Genomic DNA, 27,948 nt, shown 5'->3' on the forward strand with positions numbered 1-27,948 from the left:
CATTGACTATTTTCTATGGACTGTTCTATGGAATATTCTTTATGGACTTCTTTTCTTGGAATACTCCATATGGACTATGCTCTTGTAATTTTATAAGGACTATGGTATATTCACTGGATTTTTCTTTTCTAAGGACTATGGGACATATAATGGATTTTTATTTTTGTTTAGGGGTTTTTATTCTATAGGATCACTGAGGACTATAGCCTTTTTATAACCAACTTGGATTATTTTGTTTTTACTAATGATTTCCTAGACTGGAACTGTTTTGATTCTTTTTAATGTCTTTTTGTATTTTTAATAAGGTTTTTGAATACTTTTCTATTTTTCATGTTTTCTTTACCTCACTACATCTGTGTAACTAAACAGCACAATGCTAGTTTATTTGTTTTGGGTTAATTTGGCTCTGATACTTAGTAACATGCTTTTTCTTTAATAAAATAAAGATTATAAAACTCATTTGGTTTCCTGAACAGTACACTTGTCATAGGGTCATCTGAGAGTGCTGCCTCGGCCTAGCTTACTTAGAGTCCTGTCAGTGGTGCAAGTTAAGTCTAAGGACTACAAAGCCCACTTGACCTTTTCACAATAATATCTGAGAGTACCAGGGTGTTCTTATGTGGGCAGACCTGCGAGAAGGAGTGTTGTATCATGGCTAGCTGAATTTGGACTCTTCAGCCCATTTTAGCATGTGCAAACTCCTGATTGCTCTCTGTCCAAGCTTACACGTGTGTTTTCGAACCCGTGTTTGCAACACCTTCTACCTCCCCAACCTTTCCCCCTTGTGTTGCAGCTGTCCTTGGCAGCTGTTGCTGCTGTCTCACCACTCATGGGTAATCAAGGAAACATTGTGCTGTGTGGACTTGTAACACGGGAGAAAAGGATCTGTATCATGATCTCCAGTGTGGTTAGACAGATTGTTGAAGTGAGAGTTAAAATGGATCACACTTAAGAGGAGACCCTTTAAGGACGCAGTGAATGGCACCAAATTTCTCATTGTGGACAGGTCCAGTGTTTTTTTTTTCCTTTCAGAATAACCGATTGGTTCACGGGCTTCCCTTCATGGGCCAAGGACACTCAGCACACAACTTCAGTTTTGAGAAAACCTGGTTTGACTAAAAGTTTTTCAAACCAAGTCAGTTCCTGCTGACTTCTGCCATTGAAATCACTGTAGCTGTCCAGGCAAATAAAGTTATCATGTTGCAGGAGTTCGTGGGGACAGAGATAGAAAGTTCTAAAATGAGATCAGCAATTTCCACCAAGACCACTTCTTCCATTTGCCTCTATTATTTTTTTTTAAATGTCTGAAATTGCATAGAACTAATCTGGTGCTGCATTAACTTCGGGAAACATTTCTCTCCTCAAGAAATAACATTTGGAGGAAAGAGACACTCAGCTGAGGGAGCCGACGCCCCTACAAATTGCTCTTTTGCATCATATCAGATGAATCGGCAGGGTAGAAAGCAGAGAAAAGTTGGGAAAAAATAAACCACCCCCTGCCTGCTAAATAAAAAGGTACAATTCCCCACAGAAAAACACTAGACCTCCCTATGCTTTATTATATTTTGTCACCAGTTTTTAATTTGATTTCATCTGATGCAAACTGTGGGGTAAATAGCTAGTGTAGTCACCACCTGAACCAGGAACATCATCATCATCATCTTAGAACCGCAAAGTAGGAAAGGACCCCGTGGATCATCACGTCCCGCTCCTGTCAAGGAGGCTCAGTGGGGAATTGAATTCCCAACCACTGGCTCTACAGCCAGAAATCTAAACCACTGGTTCTTAACCTTGGGTTACTCAGGAGTCTTGGACTGCAACTCCCAGAAGCCTTCACCACCAGCTGTCCTGACTGGGGTTTCTGGGAGTTGCAGTTCAAAAGCATCCGAGTAACAAAGGTTAAGAACCACTGATCTAAACCATTGAGCTATCCAGCATGTTGGTTCTTAGTCTGATGAACTTCTGCTGAGACTCAGCTACAGAAAATGATGAGATGTACGACACTGGTTCTTAACAAAGATTTAATCAACAGGGATCTTTGTGAATGGTGTGTCAAGGCTGATTCTCCATTTAGTGTTAAAGAGTACGGAAGGTGGGGGGCCCATATCGCCCTTCCACTTTTCTTCCTAGGTTCCTGGGAGCTTGATCTGACTTCCCGCTAAAGCAGTGCTTCTTGCCCTTGGGTCCCCAGATGTTCTTGTACTATAACTCCCAGATATCCTGGCCAGCACAGCTAGTGGAGAAGGATTCTGGGAGTTGTAGTCCAAGAATATATGGGGACCCAAGGTTAGAAACCACTACCCTAAAGGAACAGACTCTGTGATCTTGGTGTATTGGCAGCCCTGATGTATTAGACCTTTAGAATTCAGAGAGACAGATGGGTAACCCTTTTTGTAAATTTTCTCCCAACCTTTACCTGCCCAGCTACTGAGCTCAGCTGTAATATCCTAGTGTGTGGGTTTTCTTAGTGGTTGACCTCACATTCTTAAGCACCTCCACATAGCTCTTTCTCCTTAGGATGTGAAAACCAATCTAGTGTTAAAAAGGGAAGGGTTTTTTTTCCCCCAGAAGGCTTTTGTTGCAGGATGTTATAAAGAAGAACATAGCGTAATAACACAAAGAATCACTTCCTGGGGAGCAATCTTGGATTTATAGAAAACAACAATACGCCTGTTTGCCAAAAAAAAAGGGGGGGTATATAACAAAAAACAGAATAAAGGAAAATCTCCTAATAGTGTCTAACTGAACAGCCCAGCGATTCACTGCTGTGCAGGCTTCAGGTTTCAAGCTTTCCTGAAGTGGGGGTTGGAAATGTGTTATATTTCTCCAAACAGTGAGATCCCAGGGAAACGTCTGCCTTCTTTTACCCAAGTTGGAATCTAGAACAAAAGAGAAAGTTGAAGAGGGAGTCTGAGACTCATTGGAAAAGAAGGATGCTTCCTCCTAAATCTTTCCAGTACACATGCAGACACCTTGGTGCTGAGCCTCTGAGCGCCAGCCACACAGCTGGCAGCAGGTAGAGATAGGTGTCCAAGCTTGAGACAACAAACAGACATTCTCTTCCCCCAGCACGACTCACACTTTGATTTATTTGTCCCATGAAAAACCTAACAGTTCCTTGCAATTTCAGCCACTACCCTGAGACCTGGCAACCTTCCCCAAAGACATTTGATTCCAGAGGCTAAACAAGGTAAGGCATGGTTAGTACTTCAACAGGTTCGATGGCATCCTTCAGTCTCGAAAGACTATGGTATCGTGCTCTTTATCAAGGACTTGGAACAGCGTCTAGTGTGGCTGAGAAGGCCAATTCAAGAATGACAATCCCTTCCACACTGAAGACAAATCCAATCTGTCCCCTGTCCAGATCCCGGATTTTGCTGCTTTTGTAACTGCCTCTTTGCCTCGGCTTGCTGGACAAGGGTCTCTTCAACAGGAGACTCTGAGATAATACCCAGCTAGGTTTAGGGTTAGAAAGAATCATGGAGTTTCTGGTGGTCAGCACTGGCAACGTTGGGCTAGATGGACTAAGGCATGTATTAAGATTATGTTCCGATATTCTTAACCTCCAGCAGCCATTTTAGCCCACCAAGTTTCCACATCTGCTGCTTCTCCTAGAACAGCTCTTAAATATTATTTTTTACTGGCCATGTTGAAACATTTTTTCTAAGCCCCCATAAAGTGCTGAAGGGTTTGTAGGAAGGTATGAAATGGCAGCCCCATGTAGTGGCTGTTGATTCAACTTCACAGAAGCTCCAAGAAAGATAATACATTGGACGTGTTGTGTAAAATCCAAATGACACCTCCCAGCCCTTCTTCTCAGGACTCATTTGTTATGATGATCTCTACTACTATGGTCGTCAACACCAGACAGGCTCATCTTTTGGAGGCAACACAGACATCTTTGGCCTGCTTGAAACCATTTGCCTAGTGAACCTCAGACATGCAGGGTCCTCTCCATGTTGACAACATTCAGTATTTCATAACTTGCGATGTAGCTAAGCTATCTTAATTCAGAAAGATCCTCTTCTCCATGAGTCATGAGTATGAGGACAGAAAAAATGCTTGCTAGATTATTCATTCATTCTTCTTCTTGCTTTCTTCTCTGTTAAGAATGCAACAAAACACCTCACATGTCAGAGGGAGAGAAGAATAATTTTTGTGGCTCTTCACCCTCCTGTGATAGAATGAGGCAAAATAAGATTTGCATACCTAATATGCATTCCCCATCTAGCCTTGAAAGCTTCTTCTGCTTCTACTGTCATCCTGTCGTGTAGTCACAAATTCAGAGGGTCTCTCCACAGGACTCCCTCTCTCTCTTTCTCTGTCTCCCTCTCCTTCCTGAGTGCTCATGCGCACACACCAGCACATTCCAAATTATGAATTAGCTGCAGCTATGGCAGGGGAAAGCAGGAATCCATGGGGAGTGCAGGGAGAAACAGCCTTCCAGAGGTTACTAGATCTGACTTCTTCTCACATGGCTTTTGAAATGCAAAGGAGGCAACAGCTGCCACAACTTTACCACACTTCTGTCTCCTCCTCCTTCTCCTGAACTCAGCAATATCACAGTGCAACACACATATACACACACACACACACACACACACACACACACAGAGGGAGAGAGAGAGAGAGAGAGAGAGAGAGAGAGAGAGAGAGAGATGGGTAGGGGAGAAAGAGAGAAGCAAAGTCTTCCAAGCAGTCCAATTGAGTGAGTTACAGAATGGCTCCTTTCCTGGGCTTTATTAGACATGCAGAGAAAGATTGTGGCACAGAAAGATGAACATCCAAGGCATCCTAATCATGTAAGCAGGCGAGCAGGGAGGCAAGCGAGAGGTCTCACTGCTGCCTTGGATGGAGTGTGAGGAGGGAAGGATTCCTTCCCACCGAAAGGGTACAATGGTCTGAAGTAAATGGGGAAAATATACAGTGTATCCCTATAATTTTGAGTTTGAAGGACAGACTGGCCTGAAGGGACACAAGCTGCCTGAGGGGAGGGAATGGAGGGAGTGATCTGACAGAACCGATAGGGAGAGACCCAGAAGAATCCTGGCTACAAAAAAAAGGGGGGGGATTGTGCTTCAACCCCCTCTGGGGTGACGTGACTCTACCACTGCTATTGCCTTAAATTGATGATGTGGGGAACTTTTAATGGCATTTCCAATGTAAACATCCAGTATTAGAGCAAAGCTGTACTTTGCAGGTGGGAAAGCTGTTCCACAGAATTAAGCCATATTTTACAGACAGGCAGGTCGTTACATATAGAACTGAGGTGTACTTTGCAAGTGGAAAAGCAATGCCATGGAACTAGCTTGCACTTTCCGAGCAGCATCAAGTTCTGAAATGTTGAATTAACAGGGTGGTTTAGGAAAGGCAATCCTGAAAATGTGCATAGTGCTTTTAAAACGAGGTTTGAACCGCTGTATACTAAAAGTCACTTCAAAACAATCAGCCAGCTCTCCAGCTAAATCTGGAGCAAGGTCACTGTACAATAACATTGCCTGGCAAAAGAATCTGTTTCATGGCTGACAATTGAGCATGAATATAAACAAAGGAGGGGGAAAAACCCCTCTAGATCCTGAAGTGCAGATAGAGTAAATTGGTTTGTAGTATGTAAAACATTGCAATGTGTTAACATGCCCAGCAGATGACCAGCAGATGACTTTGTGGAGCCAGTAACTTGCTCTACCTGTGTTTTATTCCATCAGTGATTTAGTCTCAGTGATTGGCAGAAAATGAATTATGAAACAAAAAACAAAACAAAAACTACAAATCAGGCCATTTTGTGTTTCATTTTATGGCACTTCAGGAAAACATGCCTGCCCAGAATGAAGCACTGAACTATTTCCAGTGTTGATAATTTGCACTTCTTGTGGTTTGTGCAATTCAGGACTTCCAGGAGAGGTAGAATTGCCCCCATTGCTAAAGAGCACTTTCCTCAAGGAACCTGCTTTGTGGGGGGCTATAGCTCAGATGTCCCAAATCCAGTACAGTGGTGCCTCACTTAACGAGCACCCCGTTTAACGACGAATCTGCATAGCGCTGAGGTTCTTGCGATCACAAAAGCGATCACATTGCAATCTTTTATATGGCAAAACATCGCTTTGCCATGATTGGCAAGCATCTTGCTTACCGATTATCACATAACAATGTTTTAAAAACAGCTGATCGGTGGTTCCAAAATGGCCGCTGGAAAAAAATGGCCGCCCGCAGTGTTTTCGCGCCCTTTCCTCACTTACCGGGCAGCGAAAATGGTGGCCGGATGGAGGATTTCCACATAGCGGTGAGTTTTTTCCCCATAGGAACACATTAAACGTGTCTTAATGCGTTCCTATGGGTTTTTTTCCCCGCATAGCGACGAATCCGGATAGCGACGATTTTTTCGGAACGGATTATCGTCGCTATGCAGGGCAGCACTGTATTTGTCAGAGTTGGATGGGGGATGAAGAGGACAGTCAGCCTAAGACTCACCAAGTATTTGGCATCTTTGATTCATGTGGTGGCCTTTCCACCACTCCAGGAATTCCCAAATCACACAAAACAGTTTGTTTTGTCAGAAAGTTTGTGAAAGATTGTGATTTGTGAGCAGTAATGAACCAAGAACCACCATGAACTGCCACCTTCCTTGTCCATCCGCATCTCTTGTCTCAGGGAAGCCTGATGGCCTATCAAGTGCAAACCCCTGTTAGCCAAAATAATGATCCTTATTGTCATGGTGGCAGCTTGCCTGATCCTGATTTAGAGGAGTCATATTTGCTATCTCAGTAGCAGCAACAGAAATTTCCATTATAATTTTTTTCTATTTAAATCAAGTTTCAGTAAGTTACAACAGCAACAAAAGACAGTTGTTTACAGTTGAAGGGATCATCTAAGAGAAATATCTATACACGGAGACACACACAAGAAATTCCACACATTGTCACACTACATACACACAGTATCAACAACACTGATACCAGGGAGTATCAGGCATCATGCAGCACTAGCACCACCAACAGCAACAGACAAAGACAACATGGATTTTCCTCCATAAATTTATATTGGCTTCACTGGGAGAGCACTTAGAATATCTTTCATGTGCGTCCAGTAACATGCTTAAAGGCTAAAGATTTCTCAAAGTTATAATACTTTTTACTTTTAAACAATGTGTTTTAGAGATAAATTTTCTGTTTTGTGATTGCGTTGACTATAATCTTCTGAATTTTTAGAATATAATTCAAAGGTTATTTTTAGTATTTTATTGTTGTCTTCTATGCTCCTGTATTTTGGATTCTGACGTAAGTATTTCCCTGCATCTTAAATTTAGTTTTCATATTTTTAAAGCATTTTCACCTGTAGTTTTTCCATAACTGTAAGAATTTGGATGTTTTTGAAATTGTGAAGTATTTTTGTGCATATGGAACATAGAAGCAATGTACAGTGGTGCCTCGCTTTATGATTGCCCCACATTACGACTGCCCCGCATCACAACAATCTTTTTGCGATCGCAATTGGGATTTTTCGCTTTGCGATGGTCGGTTCCCTGCTTTGGGAACCTATTCTTCGCAAAACGATGACTTTTTTCCAGCTGATCAGCAGTTTCAAAATGGCCACTGGGTAAACAAAATGGCTCCCCCGCTGTTTTCTGGTATGGATTCCTCGCAAGACAGCCACCGAAAATGGCCGCCCTATGGAGGATCTTCACTGGACGGTGAGTTTCCAGCCCATTGGAACAATGCGTTTCAATGGGCTTTTAATTTTTGCATTATGACATTTTCGTTCTACAGCGATTTCGCTGGAACGAATTAATGTCATAATGCAAGGCACCACTGTACATAGAATCATAGAAAAGTAAAATTGGAAGGGGCCTATAAGGCCATCAAGTCCAACCCTGTGTTCAATGCAGGAATACAATCAAAGCATATCTGTCATGTGACTGAAGTGTTTTTTAAATGCCTCCAGTGCTGGAGCACTCACCAACTCCTGAGGTAATTGGTTCCACTGCCGTACTGTTCTAACAGTTGGGAATTTTTTCCTGATATTCAGCCAAAATCTGGCTTCCTTTTCTTGAGCCCATTGTTGCGTGTCCTGCCCTCTGGGATGATCAAGAACAGATCTTGCCTCTGCATGACAGCCTTTCAAATATTTGAAAAATACTATCATATCACCTCTCAGTCTTCTTTTCTCAAGGCTAAACACGCCCAATTCTTTCAACTTTTCCTCATAAGGCTTGGTTTCCAGCCCCCTGATCATCCTTGTCATCCTCCTCTGAATTTGTTAGCATCCTTCTTGAAGTGTGGTAACCAGAATTGGACACAATACTCAAGGTGGGGCCTAACCACTGCTGAATAGAACACCTCACAGGATTTGGAAACTATACTTATATTAATGCAGCCTAAAATAGCATTTGCTTTTTTTTGTAGCCTCATCAAACTGTTGCCTCATATTTAGCTTTTGATCTACGACAATTCCAAGGTCCTTCTCGCACATTGTTTTGCTGAGCCAGGTTTCCACCATCTTGTAACTGTGGAATTGGTTTCTTTTTCCAAGGTCCAGTACTTTGCACTTAGTTCTGCTGAATTTCATTCTGTTGCTTTTGGGCCAGTGCTCCATCCTATCACAGCCATTTTGAATTTTGTTTCTATCTTTTAGGGTATTAGCTATTCTACCCCATTTGGTATCATCTGCAAATTTGATAACCATTCCCTGCACTCTCTCATCCAAGTCACTAATAAAAATATTGAAGAGCTTTGGAGTACCTCACTTGTTACCTTCTTCCAGTTAGAGAAGGACCCATTAATCATCACTCTCTGAGTACAATTGTATAGATGGATCAAGTGAATTCTGTACAATTCACTTGATCTATCCAGCCCACACCTAGTTAGCTTGCTAATCAGGATATCATGGGGCACTTGGTCAAAAGCTTTCCTGAAGTCAAGATATACTAAATCTACAGCATTCCCTCTGTCTATCAGGGAGGTGACCTGGTCAAAAAATGAGACCAAATTAGTTCGGCAGGATTTGTTCTTGACAAATCTGTGTTGGCTTCTAGTTATTACTGCATTGTTTTCTAGTGCTTGCACAATGGCCAGTTTACGATCATTTCCAGAATTTCTGAAGTTTGTGAAATTAGACAAGCTAATGCTACCTGGTATCCTTTTAACAATGGAAATACCCAGTCTTGATACCCAGATGAATTTTGATATGATTGGAAATTGTTAGCCACCCCCTAGAACTCTGTAAAGTTCTCTAGGGTTCTTGGGAGGATGTTCAGGCATCAAAGTCCATGACTTGACAGCATGAAGCCTGATGCACACAACTGAGTGGGTCTTTGCGGCTGCATAAAATTCATCTGGTCTTTGGAGGCAGGGAAGATGTCAAAAAAGTGGCATAAAACAAAGTAAAAGCAGAAAAGAGGAATGAAAGGAAAAGAGGAAGAGAGGCTTCTAGCTGCATTTTTAGACATTTTGGCATGAACCCATTACAGCACAAGGTTCACAAGAAGAGGTAAAGAAGCCTTTCACGAGACAGCTTGCTTAAATTTGTTTCCACACAGTCTTTTCTATTGATTACGGGGCAAAAGCAGTTTGCTTCCTTTTTGCGTAAATAGAGTAACTAAAGTATTTCTCACGAAGGGCCCCAAAACTGACAAGAGAAGGCTGGATGAGATGTGCTGTGATCTCATGACATGCCTTGCTTGGCGAAGCAGCAACTGATTTGGGTTCACCCTCTTCACCTCCCCCCACTCTGCTTCTTCACAAGCACGAAGCGGCATCCTCTGAGCAGCAAAGCGATTTGTCTTGACAACTTCACACTGCCCGTCTCCACTCTGACTGTTAAGCACCCGCGAACTGTTAAGCACCTGGCAACGTTTCAACATCACCGGACAGCAAGACTGTCAGGTTTAAGGTTACTGGCTAAAATCTCAGGCCATTGCTGCATTTTTCCTAGGCGTCTCAGCGGGGAGACTGGGTGCTGGAAGAGGGAAACAGTTGATTTTTGCATGCAAGGGGGATTTGAAGTCTGGAGATCTCTTGACTAGTACTCATTCCAGCGGGAAGCAGGGCCCACAGACAAAGAGGTTTGTGTGCATGTTACGTTTACATCATGTCAAGCCAGGAACAAGGGGGGGGGAGACTTGTGAGAGAGCCGGTGAGTGAGCCAGTGTTTGGACACAGAGATGTAGGGAATTGTTGAGCAAGTTCTCATTCTCAGTAACTTTCCGAGTCTCATCCTGCCAAGACCCCTTGCTGAGATTTCTCCCTGCACCAGTGCAGTTTCCAACTTTCCCACACAGATAAGTCTCCTCCCGATTTAATTTTCCCCATGGATTTTTGTTTGTTTTTCTGTCTTTTTCACAAGAAACTGCCAAGTTCTGTGCACTTGGTGCCCTTTCTAGGGAATCTCATTAAGAGAAGAAGCCATTTTGTGGAGGAATTGTATCAATTCTGTGTTGACTGTTATTAGTGTGTGTGTGTGTGGGGGGGGGACTCAGGCATACATGACCATGGACCAATTGAAAAATCCGGTGATAATTCTTGTGAGATTTCTCACTGTGTGTTTGGAAAGGGAATCACACTGAGAATTCTTGATGCAAGAAGAAAAGAGGAATCTGTGCAAGATCCATCTTGCCTTTTGGAACATGACAGGCAGCCCAGGACAAGTGTTGTGACATATGAGTCTCCTTGTTGCACAATCCCGGCAGCAGCAGCACAGAGAATCGCAAGGGACAACTCCCTGTGGGCCTGCCGTAGGTTTTTCCCAAACCCCAACAACCGCATCTCATTCAGAACAATCCTCCAGAAGCAGCAAAGAACTGAAAAGCCGCCACCCCCTTGCACTGCCATGCAGTTAAGAAAGCACAGCATTCCTAAGAGAAATGGAAGTAAATCCCATAGCTGCGGATGCATTCTGCAACATTTCCTGGTTATCTCTGCTTTCCTTCACTTCGGGGGCCAGTTACTTAGACTTCCCTCACACCCATTCCTAGAGTTAACCAGCCCAGAAATTGTTCCAGCCCACTGCTGACTTTGCCTGCCCTACCTCCGTGACATCACAGGATCTACTCCTGGCCTTACATTTTGGCTTTAACATCTCAGAGAACGGAAAAGCTGCTGACATGGGAACTCTACACGAAGGGCGTGAAGCTGGTGAAATAGGAGGGCAAAAAGCAGGGCATGAAAAGCACAGGATATAGGAAGCTGCCTTAAAATGACTCTGAACTTCTTATTCTTATAGTTTAAACAATTATTCACAGTTATTTTTGGACTACAAGAGTTGTAGTCTAGAAATAACTGTTCCAAGTTCCTTCTTCATCAGAACCAACTGAATTTTCCTTTAAGCCATGGATCATCTTCTCCTCTTATGTTCAGTTCTTCTCTAATCTTCTTCTGCTTGTCCACTGTCATGGCCAGTGGCTTTCCAATCTCTCAGGCAGAGATGTTTCGAACCTTATACTTGTTGCTCTCTTTCAACTATGGATACTGGGAACTGGATGTGGCAAAGCAATTGTACAGCCTTTACACTCAGCTAGAATCCTTCCCCTAAAGAGGAGGTAAGTATGTCGTGGATCTGATATATCAAAAGAGACCTCAGTTTTATGACTGGTGTGCTCTCTTTTCCGCCGACAATTTTACTTCTTTTGAAGGCCAGCTCTGTGCTTGGATTCAAAACAGAGAATATGCTGTTCCACATGTTTCATGTCGCCCAAATCACACTCATTTGTATTACTACATTCTTTAATTTAATGATTGATACATTGGGCTGTGAAAACTGACTGTCAGACTAATTCATATCATATTAGAAGAGGCAGGGGTGAGGTGAATCCACAAGCGTATGGTAGGTTTATTAATGTACTCTTTTAAAAAAAGAAAGACTAATGAAATCTTCAGTCATGCTCTAATGAATCCTAATGAAATGAAATACTTAGGGGTGGTGTTGTCCATATGGACCCACTTTAGAATGGAGGGACGTGAGCCAAATTCAAAACATTAACCTAGAGATTTGAGCCCAGAGAGGCAACATATGCCACTATCACCAGCTATTTACTTTATGCACACACACACACACACACACACACACACACAGTTATATTTCTAGTCCTTATGGTCCCTTCTTCTGAAGCAGAGTTTAATCAGGACTAAGGAACACAGTGAAAGTATCCCAGTGAACCATGACAATGATTCACTGGGATGGATCCTGGTTTTTTTATAAATTACAAAATTTAGACCCCACTATTTACCTTCCACTGCTCGCCAGCTATCTTTGCTCATGTTTGGAGGTTGGGAGGGAGAGGCTTGGGCTGGTTTTTGATACTGCATATCTTGTGTATCCCCTGAATAATTATGTTCTGGCCCACATCATGTCTCCCAATCCAACAACTTATTTTTACCTATCCTAGTATAGGTGCTCTGGTTTTCCACAGAAGAGCTGTGGATATTTTCATAGGGCAGGGAAGCTTCCATGCAGAAGGGGGGACTCTTGCATATTATCCAAAAGGGAGATATCTATCACCACCACAGATGCAAAATTAGAAACTGAGAAACTGTACTTCTCACTTCCGATTCGCACGGTCTACCAGTGTTTTGATTATGACTCTTTTTTGTCATGGGTGGTGGTTGGGGTTTTTGTGTAGGTACTGGTCTGTGTGGGTGGGTTTTCTGTAGACCTTGTGTCCTAATAGGAGGTCAAGTTTGTGTATGACCATGACATCTGAATTGAGGCCCTACAGGCAAATGGTTATTCCAAGAATAAAATTACAAGAGCCATCGAACTGAGAAAACAACACGGAACTGAAGAAGAAAAACAGCCACCCACAAATACAGTACAGTGGTGCCTCGCTTAATGAGTGCACTGTATAACGAAGAATCTGTATAGCGATCCCTTTTTGGGGATCGCTATACGGAGCTGCCCCAATCGCCGCACTCGCTACGCACAAAAGACCAGCTAACAACACCCATCAATCATAGCGACAGATAATCTCTCCTCCTTATCACAACAATACACCCACAACAAAAACACACTGATCACCATAATCAACCATCTCCTGAAAAGGACAAAAGCTGATCCAACAGCTATAAATACTCAACTCCCAAATAAATTGCACCAGAGCACAGAGTGCTACTCCAGTCCCCTGAAGATGCCAACCACAGAGACTGGTGAAACGTTAGGAAGAACAACCTTCAGAACACGGCCAAAGAGCCTGAAGAACCCACAAGAATCAAAAGCAGAATTACTCAATTCTTGTTGCACCTTCAGTCAAGGGTGTCAGAGTGGTTGCACCCCAACCATGGGCTATAGCTGCACAATTTGAATAGGTTCAAATTGGACATTTGTTTCTTGATATTTCCCAGTAAATTTAACCACACAAAATAGCCCACAATGGATATTCCATATTCCAGCCACTTTGAAATGTTACTCTATGTGAACCTCTAGGAGTCCTGCTGGTTGGACAAGGTGAATTGAGAAGAAGCATAAATCCATGAACTACACCATAATTCACATATAGGGTGAATTACAGATCATCAATCTGTAGTCACCGGATGACTAGTCTGTTGAGAGCATAAAAATGCTTGCTAAGTGTGTCTACTAAAAGTACATAAAAATGTGAATTAGTATTTACCATAATGTATACCTCTTGGATGCATTTTTTAAAATAAGAGAACTAATAATTTGGAGAAGTGTAAAAACTGTAGGATAATTATGTTCTGGCCCACAGGTTACAGCAGGAATTAGGCTGGTTCATATTCAAGAGGTATCCAACAAATTTCTCTCCTATCCCTACATCTAAAACAGCCTTGAATGTAGTAAAGTACAGTGGTGCCTCGCTTAACGGGCACCCCGTTTAATGACAAATCCACATAGCGAAGATGATTTTGTGATCGCTTTTGCGATCACATTGCGATGTTCCCTATGGGGAAAAATCGCTTTGCGATTTTCCCCATAGGCCCCATTTTCCCCCAGCTGACCGGTGGGGGCTTCGGAAGGACCTTCTGAAGCTCCCGCCGGTCAGCTGGGGGAAAATGCCAGCAGGCGCTCGGGAGGAGGGTGGGGGAGCCTTCCCCTGCCCTCCTGGCCAAGCGCCGGCCGGTCAGTCAGACGAAAAAGCCGGTGTGCGCTCAGGAGGAGGGCGGGGGAGCCTTCCTCCACCCTCCTGCCTGAGCGTCAGCCACATTTTCGGCCAGCTGATCAGCAGTTCCAAAATGGCTACCACAACTATTTTCACGTGATTTCCTCGCTTACCGAGGGCGCGAAAATGGCAGCACTATGATGGATCTTCGCATAACGTTGAGTTTTTGCCCCATAGGAACGCATTAAATGAAGTTTAATGCATTTCTATGGGGTTTTCCCACCCGCATTGCGATGTTTCCGGATAGCGACGATTAATCCAGAACGGATTAACGTCGCTATGCGGGGCACCACTGTAGTATATCAGGGGGAATGGGCTGTGTCAAAACCAGCAATTCTGTACTGACTCTTATTCACTTGAGACTGAGGAGCTGGAATGTAATAACACAAATGCCTCTAATGGATTGGGGCTTTTACATAGCCAGAATTTAATCCCCCTTTTCCTACCCCTACAAACCAGGCAGAAAAGGAGATGCATGGTGATTACCTTCCAGTAGCAGTTATCTGTAGCCATTGACTGTCTACACAGTCTCTCTAAACACTGTTAAACTGAAGCGTTGTTGTAGTTGTGATAGATCATTTTCCATGCATCAGCGGTACCCATCCTGAAAAAAGGTATTAGCCGTTGACAACGCTACTTTAAAAATCTACACAGATCTTAATGCATCTTCCATACTTACCACTGACATGTTGTAAGAGTGCTTTCACAGAAGAAATTACACTCCCAAAGACGCTGTAATAAATTAATATTGCATTGCTACAATGGAAGGGGAAAAACCCTAATTAATAGTGGAACATTTTTTTGGGCAGAGGCAGTGGTGAACAAATGAGTGTATTTCTAGTCCATGTCACTTTCTCATCTGTTCACTCATATATCCATTCCATCCTGTTTCCTCATTAATCCGTGAGAGGTTTTTTTTAAAAAACAACAACACACACTACATGAATATTTGCATTTAAATATGTGTTTGAATATGCATTTCTAAGTATATTTTATCTCAGTGGTGCATCTCTGAATGCATTTGTTTGAAATATGCACTCTGACACATCAAACCATTTCTAGATTTGCTGAGCTGAGAACTGCATGCAAACTTTCAGTAAGTGAAAAATCAGAGGTCTAAATAGCTGATTTGCATATTTATACAGTTGGAGAAGATCTGGTCAGTTTGAAGAGGAATTCATAGACATCAAATGTCTTAAATATTCCTAGACTGGCATATACCATATTTTCCCGTGTATAAGACTATACTTTTGTCTAAAATCTTTTGGCTAAAAATTCGGGGTCGTCTTATTCACGGAAGTAAGCTGAGGAGAGAACAAAAACAAGTGGAGGGGAAAGCAGGGATCAAAGCAATCCTGCAGCACTTTGATCCCTTTCCTCCTACAGTTGCTAAGCCCCACTTAGATTTCTTAATTTTGGATTAGAAAAGTGGGGGGGCGTCTTATACATAGAGGCATCTTATAGACAGAAAAAATATGGTAGTTCAGTGAATTGTGTACTCGGCCACAAAGTCAGGGTTTGGTTGTTCAATTCCCCCCTGCACCTCCTGGGTGCAGAGTCAGCCTATGTAACCTTGGTTAAGCTACACAGTCTCAGGACGCTTTCAGAAGAAGGGAATAGTAAATCATTTCTGCACATTATACTGCAAACCCTGGAAAGAGCTACTGCAATTCAGAATCAGCTTGACAGCACACAGTCATTATGCTCATATAGTTATGCTTGTGTATGTGTGCACGTGCATGTGTGTTAAAGAATTTAAGTTCTGTTCCCAAACATCTGCATATCTCAAATGTTAGGGAATCTCACTCTCTTGCAGCTGCATTTACATTTATATATTCCAATGTATATACATAAAATGGGATGCTTAGATCTCTGATGTTAGGGATCAAGCAACTGGCCTTGTGTAAAATGTTATTTTTTAACCTTATTTATTTAGCCCTTGAAATGGTTACACTGGCTTACTGAGATGAGGTGGAACCGTGTTACTGTCATACACACACTGACTGAAATCCGGTTGCACAGTTAGGCAAAGAGTGTAATTTTTGGAAGCCAGTCGAGAAATCACCACAGACATTTTCCATTCCATATTGAATGGCACACAGCAGATATTCCTTAATTTATGGCATTTTGCCTCTAAATGTTATGCAGTTTGTGTAACTGCAGAGTAGTATTTCAGCAATTGCCTCAAAGAACAAAGATCCATGAATCGTAAGAGCCCCTACAATATCAGAAAAGGCCTCAGGAGCCAGCTTTTGCAAACACCTCTGGAACTGTGAGTCGTCGAAAAGCCTCTGGTCTACTCTAGCCTTGATGCCTACATGTGTTTTTAAATCTTTTCCACCTCTTTGAACCAATTCTTTTACACAACTAAATCGAAAACAGAGCACTAAACAAATCTGAGGAAATGTTAGAGCTCAGAGAGGAATGTTAAGTGCTTGATGCCAGCCAGCATCCCATGTTACCTCCGAAAGGTTTGTTGAACATGTTATTATGTTTCAAGAATGAATTTCAGAAAATATATTGTACGAGAGGAGAACTAAAATGTTCCTTCTCACTGCTGCAAGGGCTGGCTCAGGATATTTTGATGCTTCAGGCAAAAGGACGAAACAGTTTCTCCTTCCCAGTTCTGGAGGGAATAGTCGATGGTTGACTACCATGGCCACACATCTAAGCACAACAGGCTGATTTTACATGGCAAGTAATAAGCAGTCCATATGACACAAACCCTGCACCTCCACTGTCTTGCCTCCTGAGCATCCACGGCCAAATATGCCTAAAGCAATTGTCTCCAGGGATGTTTGGAAGCCCCTTGATCCACTTTATGTTCCAACCAAGGGCACAATATTCAGAGATGACCTGCCCCATGCCCTGTTTGATGTAACGTGACTCAGTTCTCATTTGTGTGTCTTCAGTTGTCCATGAAGGCTCAGTTTCTGAGAATGAGGAAAGGCATGTGGCAGCACCAGATGATAAGACTAAATTATGTAGACAGGGCATAAGGGCTTCTGGTCAGAGTAGTAGAACTAGCAGAGATCGGAGCTCTAACTCATTTAAATTTTAATCCCCCCTTTCTTTTTCACCAGCCACCAAAGAAAGCTCCAAATTTCTAAGGCAGTCACTTAGAATGGGATGGAAGTGAGTGAGGAACTTTCAAAAGGGTGATGTCCATACTTCTCTTTGATTCTTTCTTAAAAGAGCAATGCAGAGAGCTCGCTCTTCTCTGTATTGTTTCCATCTCTTCTCTTTACTGTTGCCCTTCTTTTTCCCTGGATCTGAAACTGATGGTGCTGGGGCCACAAGATTTTTCATGATTTTATCAATGAATTTGCAGCAGGAGAAGCAAAGAAGGTTCAGTTTCAAAGGTAAAGGGCATACACTCCTGTAACTTCCAGAGTTTTTCCTTTTCCTTTTGAATCAAACGAATTCCAGATTTAGCATAAAGGATCTGTGGGTGTGTCATTCGGTCCCGTTAATGCCTCTGTGCTCTTTGCTCAACCCTTGGTTGCCTTGGAAACTAGGGTTACCTTAGCCCCGATTCTGTTCAGTTTCCCACATTGCCCAAAGACTGTGCACATCTCTCATTGCCTCACTCTGGTCAATGCATTTTGCAATGCTAGCCTTTCCATATACCTCAAAAGTGAGATGGTTAAAATGTAAAATGGGGGAAAAATTCATTACTGACTATCTATAAGGTCAATGCATGGCCTTGTCAGAACTCTGTCCCCTACTTGACTGAAGAGTCCCTATATATGATCTATCTATCTATCTATCTATCTATCTATCTATCTATCTATCTATCTATCTATCTATCTATCTATCTATCTATCTATCTATCTATCTATCTATCTATCTATCTAGTCGATTGAGACCACTGATGGAGGCAGGTCTATTTAAGTAAATATGGCACAGCCCCACCTCACCCACTTACAAGTTTTCCACATAGCCAGTCTTCTCCTGTCTGCCTCCTTACCTGAGGTAAGATATTTTTTTCTGCTCCTCAGCTAGATTGTATAGTGATGGATGTAGGAATGGAGCATTGTCTGAACGAAGGCTTGCCTGACTCTGTGTGAATGTGTGTGGCTAATGTGTGAATCCTTGCTAACTTGCCACCCTTTATGTACTCAACTAACCATTGTCTGTTGTACCTTTCTCCATCATCCAGTATAGCCAACAGCTGCCACTGCCGGACACATAGATAAACATGTAGAAGGGTGTGGAGCTACCAAGAATGTTACCCTGTTTCCCCAAAATACACATGTAGAAGGGTGTGGAGCTGCCGAGAACGTTACCCTGTTTCCCCAAAATAAGACCTAACCTGAAAATAAGCCCTAGTAGGATTTTTCAGGATGCTCGTAATATAAGCCCTAACTCAAAAATAAGCCCCCGTTAAGTGAAACCCCGCCCTCAACCATTGGGCAGCAACCAGAAGATGACATGACTTTAGAGTGTTGTACATGAAAAAATAAGATAAAAAAACCATCCCCTGAAAATAAGCCCTAATTAAGTTTTTTTAAAAGCAAAATTTAATATAAGACCCTGTCTTATTTTCAGGGAAACACGGTAGGAGTATTGAGAGGTTACATCAGAGTTGCAGGAATAGTCCCAGAAGGAATAAATTGTTATCAGAAAGAAGGTTGCTAATGTCATCCACCTCCAGACTTGGTTTCTTCCTAATGGGCCTAATGAGTGTCTCCTTGAGGGCAAGGGGAACTTTGCCCTCCCAGAGAGACCCATTAATTATTGTTGTGGCCCATTCGGTTGTTATAGGCCTGGCTGCTTTGATTAGCCAGGCTGGACAAGGGTCAAGGGATGAGGAGGTGGCATGAAAGCGGTCAAGTGCTTTGCCCACCATATCTGGCATCACAGGCTGAAAGAGATCGAGTCTCATCAATTGCTGTGAAAGGAGGAAACACAATTGGCTATGACAAGAGCAGGGGGCCTCATAGCCCTATCATTTTCAATGGGTGTGGTAGATGGGAGGATTTTACGTCTGCCCATAGGTACTGTACAAGCAATTGCACAAAGGCCACCAGGCAATGGAATTTGCACCAACACAAAGAACAAAGAAGGCAGAGGCATGGGGGAAGAGACCCTAACACCCCAAAACCTGACCTAGTCAAAGCCCATAAAAGAGGAATGTAAGCATTCTTCCATAGGCACACATATATTATATCCTAGCAGCAAACCTGGTTTAGTAAACCAAGATAGATAAGGGTTGAGGGGAAAGGGAAATAAAGTGCTGGAAAGAGAATCATAGCTAACAAGTCTTTGAATTTATCCTGTATCTATGGTGAATGGCAGGCAGAGCAATGGCACGCCATGACCTCAGCCCTCCCTACTGCCTTCAGTAGTAACAGTACATAGAGTTCTCACTCACTTGCTTTTTTATGCTGGTAGTTTGGTCTTTTTTATTTCCATTTCCTTCATTCAAAAATCTGGGCATCTTAGATTAAAAACCTTTGAAACCCACAAATGCCAGATAGAATGTGGGACATTTAGGGGGTGTTTTTCTAGTCCATAAACAACCAGGGGATGTTTTGCTCCACCCTGTAGTTGTCCCGGAATAACACATATCCCTCTGATTTGATCTCGGTTTGCACCTTTGCTCAAAGACAGTGCACATTCCCGATACTGATTTATGTTTGGTAGCACAAAACTAGGATGAAGGCGAACTCTGGAGCCACTACTTCACTGCTGCAACAGTAAACACTGTCAATTTCAAGAGGGAGAAAATAAGCAGAGCTATTTTTTCCCCTAATCAGAGCAAATCTGAGCCCAGCATTAAAAAAGAAGAAGAAATAGACATCTGAGTGCAGAGAAACACAAAAGAAGAGGAAGGGAGAAATAGAAGTGCAGAAGACATATCTTTAATGAAATTGCAAAGCCTTGCTTTATTTTGGAGAGGGAACTACGACCCACTTCCAAGTCTCGATGACAGTCTCTTCAAGAATAACATGGACTTTTTAATTTATTTATTTTCAATGATGACAAGCCGAGGGAAACTTAGAGCTCACGCTGAGCTGAGAAGTCTTTGCGGTTTGAACAACTTTTTGTCAACAAACAACTTTAAGGCTGGCTTTAAGTTTGGGGTTTGCATTTTTGAAGTCTTGCAGCCTACACGGTTGATTTGCTGTGACTGGTTCGAATGGAAAGACTCATCCCGGAAGCCTTGGGGAAGACGCAGTGGGGGAATAAGCCAGAAGAGATTTCTTTTCCTCTTGCAGCACTTACTTTGAGAAGGGGAAGTAATAAATAAAAGAGCACAAACACGGAATGAACTCAAAGGACATGAAATATGAATATCGGTTTCTCTGTTAGTCTTCCGACTCCATTCTCACACATACTACAGCTCTTCCATTTCCTTTCCTTTTTTCCAGTTTTTTAAAAAATGCTCTGGCAACAAGATTTTTCTAAGGACATATGAATATTTCTCATTTTCCCTAGCTGGGTTTTCAAATGCTCATATTATGGAAAGTGAAAAACAACTGTCAAAACACTAAACAAAAAAAAAACAGCCCATCAAAAATTCCCTCTGTAATCTCTCACATGGCAAAGCAAGACTAGGTTTCTATTATACCAGGCAAGCAGGATAAATAATTAAAAAACATAATTAAAAATGTTAATAATTAACAATCCCAGAGCACCAGATCTATCACACGGCACAATCTTCTGCGTCAGAATGGCTCATTTTGTTCAATCGCAAAGCCCCGTCAGGAAACCGAACGGAATCCCAGTGCAAAAGAGATGTTTTCACTGTGCCTGATGGGAACACACATCTGAGCCATGGAAGCCCTCCAGACTAGTCGGAAGGGATCCAGAAGAACAGTGCAAATGTTAAAGACAGATTCAAATAGAAGAAGAAAGCAATAGGGTCTCAAACGCACTATCTTCTAGGGATGGCGCTTCTGCTTCATTTAACGCGATGGCAAATATTTACCTGCAACGTGTACAGAAATGGGCAACTGAACAGTTCAAAATGCTAACTTTCCCCTGATATATTAGAACATTCTCAGAAAAGGCTCAGGTATTTCTGAGCAAAACATGGCCTCACATGGAGTCTTTCGTATAAATGTGAAATGGGGAAGAAACTCATTCATTATGCATTTCCATGTGAAAATACCTGTAATCTTCTGATCAGAACATCCCACTCCAATTTAATTGTACGCCCCCATCCACCAGTCCATGAACTGTCCCTGATAACAACAGCTTCACACTTCTGGGAAATGACAGCTGGACAGAGCCCACCTTGGTTCGGTGGATCTTACGCTTGTAAAGTTGGGAGTAAACTTTAGAGAGAGGAACTGCGGACATTTGGGAAAGCACTCAAAAACGTATGATGCTAAGGGAAAATGAAACAAAATTCTGTGTGTAGAAGAGAAAAAAGTCTTGCAACCCTGAATGTAAATTGGAAAACTATGAGAATGAATTTCTTAGAAAGGTTATAAAATGAGAAAGCTGTCAAGAACGAGGCTGATGGGTTTTCCCATTCCTGGTACACACACATAAGGGCCCCATATTTTGTGTATGTGCCAAGAAAATGCATTTGGGTACTTGAGCATTTTCCCTTTTCCCAGAGCTTGGAAGTAAACATGTCAATTCAACATGCGGACTATACAATTCTGGCTTTCATATTACACAGAAGGAAAGCATCTGGTCTTCGGTAACTTTTGCCAGGAACATGTTATCATTAAAATAGTTACATACAGACTTTTACTCTAGAAACATCAGTTGGGTCGTCTTCTGGTTTAATGCGAAGTGACAATTTTGATGTTAACACAGTGTTAATTAACGTATTACACTGAAACGGTGTTCTGCCCATAGGCACTGCGGCCTCCTGTTTCTACCTCAAGCAGAACGTGGAGATTTGCCTATAAAATTAAATTAGTTACTGTTATTAAAGATGGGCACAAATCAAAAAAAAATGGTGATTTGTTTTGATTTGTGATTCGTCAAGGCTGACAAATCACCAATTATAAATTTCTGTTTTCTCACAAATCTATAAATCGATTTGTCAATTCCTTTTTTATTTAAAACTCCATGAAAGACCACCTGGCAAGCACCTAGATATGCCGATTTCACAGGAAATCTTCCCCTGACTCTCCTGTACAAGTCTGGCAAGATTGGTGAAGTTTGGGTTTCAGGCATCTGAGTTATATCCCCACAAGAAGGGCCCCTCCAGGAACGTTCATGCAAGGAAAGCTTCTCCTGATGGTCCTCTACAATCCCTCCAAGTTTGGTGAAGTCTGGGTTTCAGATAAGCTACATACCCACAAAGTAGCCCCCTCCCAAAAAGTGCCATTTAGCAGCTTGCTTGGGGAAACCCAATATTCACCAAACTTGGAGGGATTGTATAGAGGAGAATCATTGGAAGCAACTCTGTGATTTTGGCATCTCTAGGTGCCTGGGGGGAACTTTCTTGTGGAGGCTCTATTTGTGGGTGTATACCTCAGACTTCTGAAACCCAATCTTCAGCAAACTTGGAGGGGTTGGTGAGGAGAGTCAGCAGAAACTTCCCTGCAATCTTGGTGTCTCTAGATGCTTGAAGGGGCATTTTATTGACCAAAAATATCAGTGAATCAAAAATTGTTAAAAATCTGTTGATTCATATTCATTGGGGGCATTGATTCATATGAATACGAATCAACAAATTAGCAATTTTGAATAAATTTGGTGATTTTTTTATTCATGCCAATCTTTAACTATGATCATTCCATAAACCTGAAATAATTACTATCATATTTATTGTTTTTAAAATGTTTCAAAAGGTATTTAAAATATTTTCAGTTTTATTTATTTATATTTGAATCACTGGTCAGAATCTTACGGGTATTCACATAGGGCAGTGGTCCCCAACCTTGGGCCTCCAGATGTTCTTGGACTACAACTCCCAGAAGCCTTCACCACCACCTCTGCTGGCCAGGATTTCTGGGAGTTGAAGTCCAAGAACATCTGGAGGCCCAAGGTTGGGGACCACTGACATAGGGTTTACCCAACTTGCTATGGCTATTTGCAGCTAACTGATGATGTGCCAGAGAGTGCCTTGGTATGCATGCCTGGTCTCACATCAAATTGCACATCTCATGTGTAAGCCTTACGCCTTGCTATTTACCTATAGCAAGTTATAAGTTATATAAAACTTAAATGAACCCTGGTACTGGCCACTGAATGTTACAGGGCACTGTCTTGTGAAACGTTGCAGTTAATATGTACATAATTTCTGTTTTTAGATTTTAAATACTGTCTTTTACTGATTTAAGCCATTTTGAGTCCTTTTTGAGAGAAAGGCAGGGTAAAAATATTTGAAATAAAATCAGATTGAACAAACAAATGTATTGGTAAACATAGAGCATAAAGGCATCATGAATGGAATACTCTCTGTTTGCCTTGCAAATTCCATCTCATAGTCAAGCCAGGAGTCAGACTATTAAAGACAATTGGGATTTCTGCTTAAACAAGTGGTTAATGGATTCCCACTTGGCAAAAGGTGGAACCATGGAGAAAATGAACAAGCCACAGGATACTGGTGAAAGTTGAAAAATGAATACATTTGAAGTAACTGGCACCTGTAACTAGGTTAGTTTCATGCTGTGACCCAAAGGGCCAAATTGGACCTACCTGAGATTACAAGAAGAGAAAGGTCAGACAGCTTCATTTCCTGTGTAGAATATGATTTCTTACAAGGAGGTCACTGGATCTAAAACTGCCGGAATTCACCATGAGAGACAGTTCCCATTTGCGGGAAAGGATAGTCTGCGAAAGAGCTTAATTTCCTACCACTGACTGCCTTTATGGGACCTGAGTTAAGTATGCGGGTCCTCAAGAGGGCATGGAAAATGGAGGATTGCTGTGAAAGTCGAGTGGGCTGCTCAGGGTTCTGCACTCAGCTTATCCATATGTTGTCATCGCAAGTAAACAAACAAACAAACAAACAAACAAAGGGTTTGATTGCTCACTGCATTCCTATTCTGAATCTTTTTCCAAAGTTACAATGGCGGGGGGGGGGGATGAACAAAACACATATTAAGGGAAATTCTTACTTCCTGCTGTTCCATGTCCTTTCCAGGCATGCAAAATAAAGCCTCTGTTTACATGCCAAAGGTAGTAGGCATCCTTCAGTCTCGAGAGACTATGGCTTAACGTGCTCTGAATAGAGGTCTTGGAATAGCGTCTAGTGTGGCTGAGGAGGCCAATTCGAGAGTGACAATCCCTTCCACACTGAAGACAAATGCAATCTGTCCCCTGTCCAGCTCTCTGATTTTGCTGGTTTCAGGACTGCCTCTTTGCCTCAGCCTGCTGAACAAGGGTCTCTTCAAATTGGGAAAGGCCATGATGCACCGCCTGCCTCCAGGCTGAATGCTCAGAGGTCAAGGTTTCCCATCTGTTGAGGTCAATTCCTAAGGCCTTCAGATCCCGCTTGCAGATCTCCTTGTATCGCCGCTGCAGTCTCCCTCTGGGGTAATTTCCCTGCACTAATTCTCCATACAAGAGATCTTTTGGAATCCAAACGTCAGCCATTCTCATGACATGCCTGAGCCAATGTAGATGTCACTGTTTCAGTAATGTATACATGCTAAACATTCCAGTTTGTTCTAGGACTACTCTATTTGTAACTTTGTCCTGCCAGGTGATACCAAAACTGCCTTGGAGACAACACATATGGAAGGTGTTCAGCTTCCTCTCCTGCCATGCACAAAGGGTCCAGGACTCACTGCAGTAGAGGTGTGTGCTCAGGACACAGGCTCTATAGACCTGGATCTTGGTATATGCTGTCAGCTTCTTATTAAGCCATTCTCCTTTGAGTGTCTAGAGAAGATGGTAGCTGCTTTACCAATGCGTTTATCCAGCTCGACATCTAAGGAGAGAATTTCAGAGACCGTTGAACCAAGGTACACAAAGTACCTTGTCTACCTGCCAAACACCCATCTGAAATCAAAAGCAAGGATGCAGAGTCACTACAGAAAGGACAATCTTCTTGAGTATTTATAGGAGCATCATTTTGTATGGGAGGCATAGATTCCCATAAGAAACTTTAGCCACCTTTCACCCCAGCAGAAAATTATGCCCACTTCTTCTCCATCAATAGATTTCTGTAGCTGGCCTGAATTGCAACCAGACATTTACACAGTAGTAGATATGCTCACAGATGCTGTTGGGCGGGGCACTTTCCCCTGACCTGGGTGACACTGAGAGAATTAAGTCTGCTCCTACCTGCAAAGTCTTATCCTTTGTTCAGTTGCGTGGTCACATTAAGTGTGATGGAATGTTGGGAAAGTAGGGTAGAAATGCTGGAAGGCAGGAAGCCAGCTTTTGTAAAGATCAAAAGATAGATGATTGCACTAACAATAACAGTTTTACTGCTTCTGTAAACCTTGGCTGCTACCTTTTAATTTAGTAGCTGGTTTTTTAGATAGAAATACAGGTGGGCAGATACAAGGTCAGTGTAGAAACCCAAGGAAAGCGCTGTGCACGTGTCCACACACATGCACACACTCACGTTGGGTTTCTGATACATTTTTATTCACCCAGCATTTTGGAAATGTCCAAAAAGGTTGTAGAATTGTGTGGGTCAATGTCACAGAGAGCATTGGAACTTTTACCCAGGGAAAGAGAGCAGCTTCTCTGCCGCAGTGAAGCAGAAGTATTTTCCAGTTGAGATGGCACAGAGTGAGTAAATATATTTTCTGAAAGGAAACAAGAAATCCTTCAAGCTGTACTGTAAAAGCTCACGGTAGGTAATCTTAATGGCCTTTTCTTTCTGGATTTGCAGAGATTTTCTCTGAATTTGTGGAAGTCAGGTGAAAAAAAAAGAACAGGCTTTTAACTCAGGTAAATGTTCAGGACCTAAAACCATTTTAAGGAAGGTGGTCCCTCCTCCGTTGGCATGAAAAAGCCGAATGTACATCACAGCTTAGAAGCATTATTGGGTGAACTGTGACTCCCATTATTCCCCAGCTAGCATGACTAGCAGTTATGAGAACTGTAGTCCAAATATAGCTTTTCTAGGTTTTCAGTGCAGTGTTATGTGCCATTAAATCAGAACTAAATTAGAGTGATCCAAACAGGTAAGTGAGATATTTAAGTCAGATATTCAATCAGTGGTTTTACCAGTTCCACATCCCCAATGATTATCCATGGCTGAGTGGGGATTTGAGCCCTGGTCTCCTGATACCTAGTCCATCACTCTATCCACTTCACCCACACTCGGATAGACAAACTCACAAAAATGTAATTACAAATATAAGATTTGCAAGTTTGGATGGTGGGCAAAACAACCTGAGAAAGTCAGTTTAAAATGATTCCAGGTTTAACAGGTTTTATTGCCTTCAACATTTATGCAGTGCAACCCATTTTGCATGGGGTGTAGCCTCAGGTGGAAGAGAGGGACATGTGGGGCAATAAGGATGAAAAGGACACCAGATATACAGGTTCAATAATATCATGAAAAGAACACAAAGCAGTCTAACATACTTATTAATGGTTCCCTGATTCATATGCACTTCAGCCATTATCTGTCTTCCTCAAAGCAAAGGAAAAACCGTTTTTTCCCTGAAAGGGGTAGGTGGATACCATTTACAGGCTGCCAATCATTGCTGTGGTTAATGAACTCCAGAAAAAGTCATGGTGTTTGTTCTTCCTTAATTTTGTGGAAGGACTGAAATACGGTTGACTGGACTTTCCTGCATTGAATAGCACTAATGCAGTGGTCCCCAACCTTGGGCCTCCAGATGTTCTTGGACTTCAACTCCCAGAAATCCTGGCCAGCAGAGGTGGTGGTGAAGGCTTCTGGGAGATGTAGTCCAAGAACATCTGGAGGCTCAAGGTTGAGGACCACTACACTAATGGACCCAACCTCAAGCTCTCTTCAGGTGTTCTAGGAAAGTGTTAACAAACCAAGTAAGGAGGAGACTGTGGTTGGCCCAATCTCTTCCATCATTTAAAAAAAAAATTAGGTGGTGTGTTTTTTAAAAAATTTTTACATGGTCATAATTTGAAACAAATTCACAAAGACACGGATACACTTGTAGTGATGCAATACTTTTTTGCTGCATTTTGCAGGCTAGCCAGTTTGAAAAAAAAGTAATACAGTGGTGCCTCACAAGACAAATGCCTCACAGGACAAAAAACTCACAAGACAAATGGTTTTGGCAATGGGGGTTGATGACTCGCAAGACAAATGTTCCTATGGCCGTGCTTCGCAAGACAAATGTTTTCTGTTTTTTGTTCCTGCTGCTTTTAAAATGTTTTTCTATGATGTTTAAAAAGTTAAAGTTTTTTTGATTGAAAATTTTAAAATCATCTGCACAACATGTATGGCTTTAAAGAGCACTTAATAAACCCTTTGTAAACCAAATGTGACTTTGTTCTGACTTTTTTGCCCATAGGAACACATTAATTAGATTTCAATGCATTCCTGTGGGAAAACGCATTTCGCAAGATTACTTTTTCACAAGACAACATTGACCACGGAATGAATTAAATTCATCTTGTGAGGCACCACTGTACAGTGGTTACACCATTTTTAAATGATGTATTTGTCAGAGTTCAAAGTGTCCCAGGCAGCCTCGCACCAGAACCCAGTCCACCATACAGGTTATGAAATCCAAAGGCACTCACTGAGCAGTTGGTCACGACCAAGCAGAGGCGGGAGCCCAAGGCTGAGAGCCACAACAAGGCACCAAGATGCAGGAACAGATGTTGGAACACGGGGGCTCAGGAGCCGGAAGGCACTAGGAACAGTAAGCACAGCCAAAGACCTCGGTTGCTGAGGCTAGTTCTGAGAGGGAAAATGACTCCTTCAATAGGCCTTCCCTCCAGGTTTCCAGGTGAGCCTCCTGAGTGGCCCA

General features: G+C 42.3%; 2 long non-coding RNA genes across 2 annotated transcripts in view; both read right to left on the reverse strand.

Annotated features, from left to right (window-relative positions):
* LOC144584457 (uncharacterized) overlaps positions 1-27,948 on the reverse strand; it is an 855,455-nt gene that overhangs the window by 610,887 nt on the left and 216,620 nt on the right. The window lies entirely within an intron of this gene.
* Positions 155-27,902, reverse strand: LOC144584458 (uncharacterized). The gene is made up of 2 exons (XR_013538721.1): positions 27,719-27,902; positions 155-2,879 (listed from the first exon to the last, which is right to left on the reverse strand). It is a non-coding gene; the product is annotated as an uncharacterized LOC144584458 (long non-coding RNA).

This window comes from Pogona vitticeps, chromosome 11, assembly GCF_051106095.1.
Source record: "Pogona vitticeps strain Pit_001003342236 chromosome 11, PviZW2.1, whole genome shotgun sequence".
Lineage (NCBI taxonomy): Eukaryota > Metazoa > Chordata > Lepidosauria > Squamata > Agamidae > Pogona > Pogona vitticeps.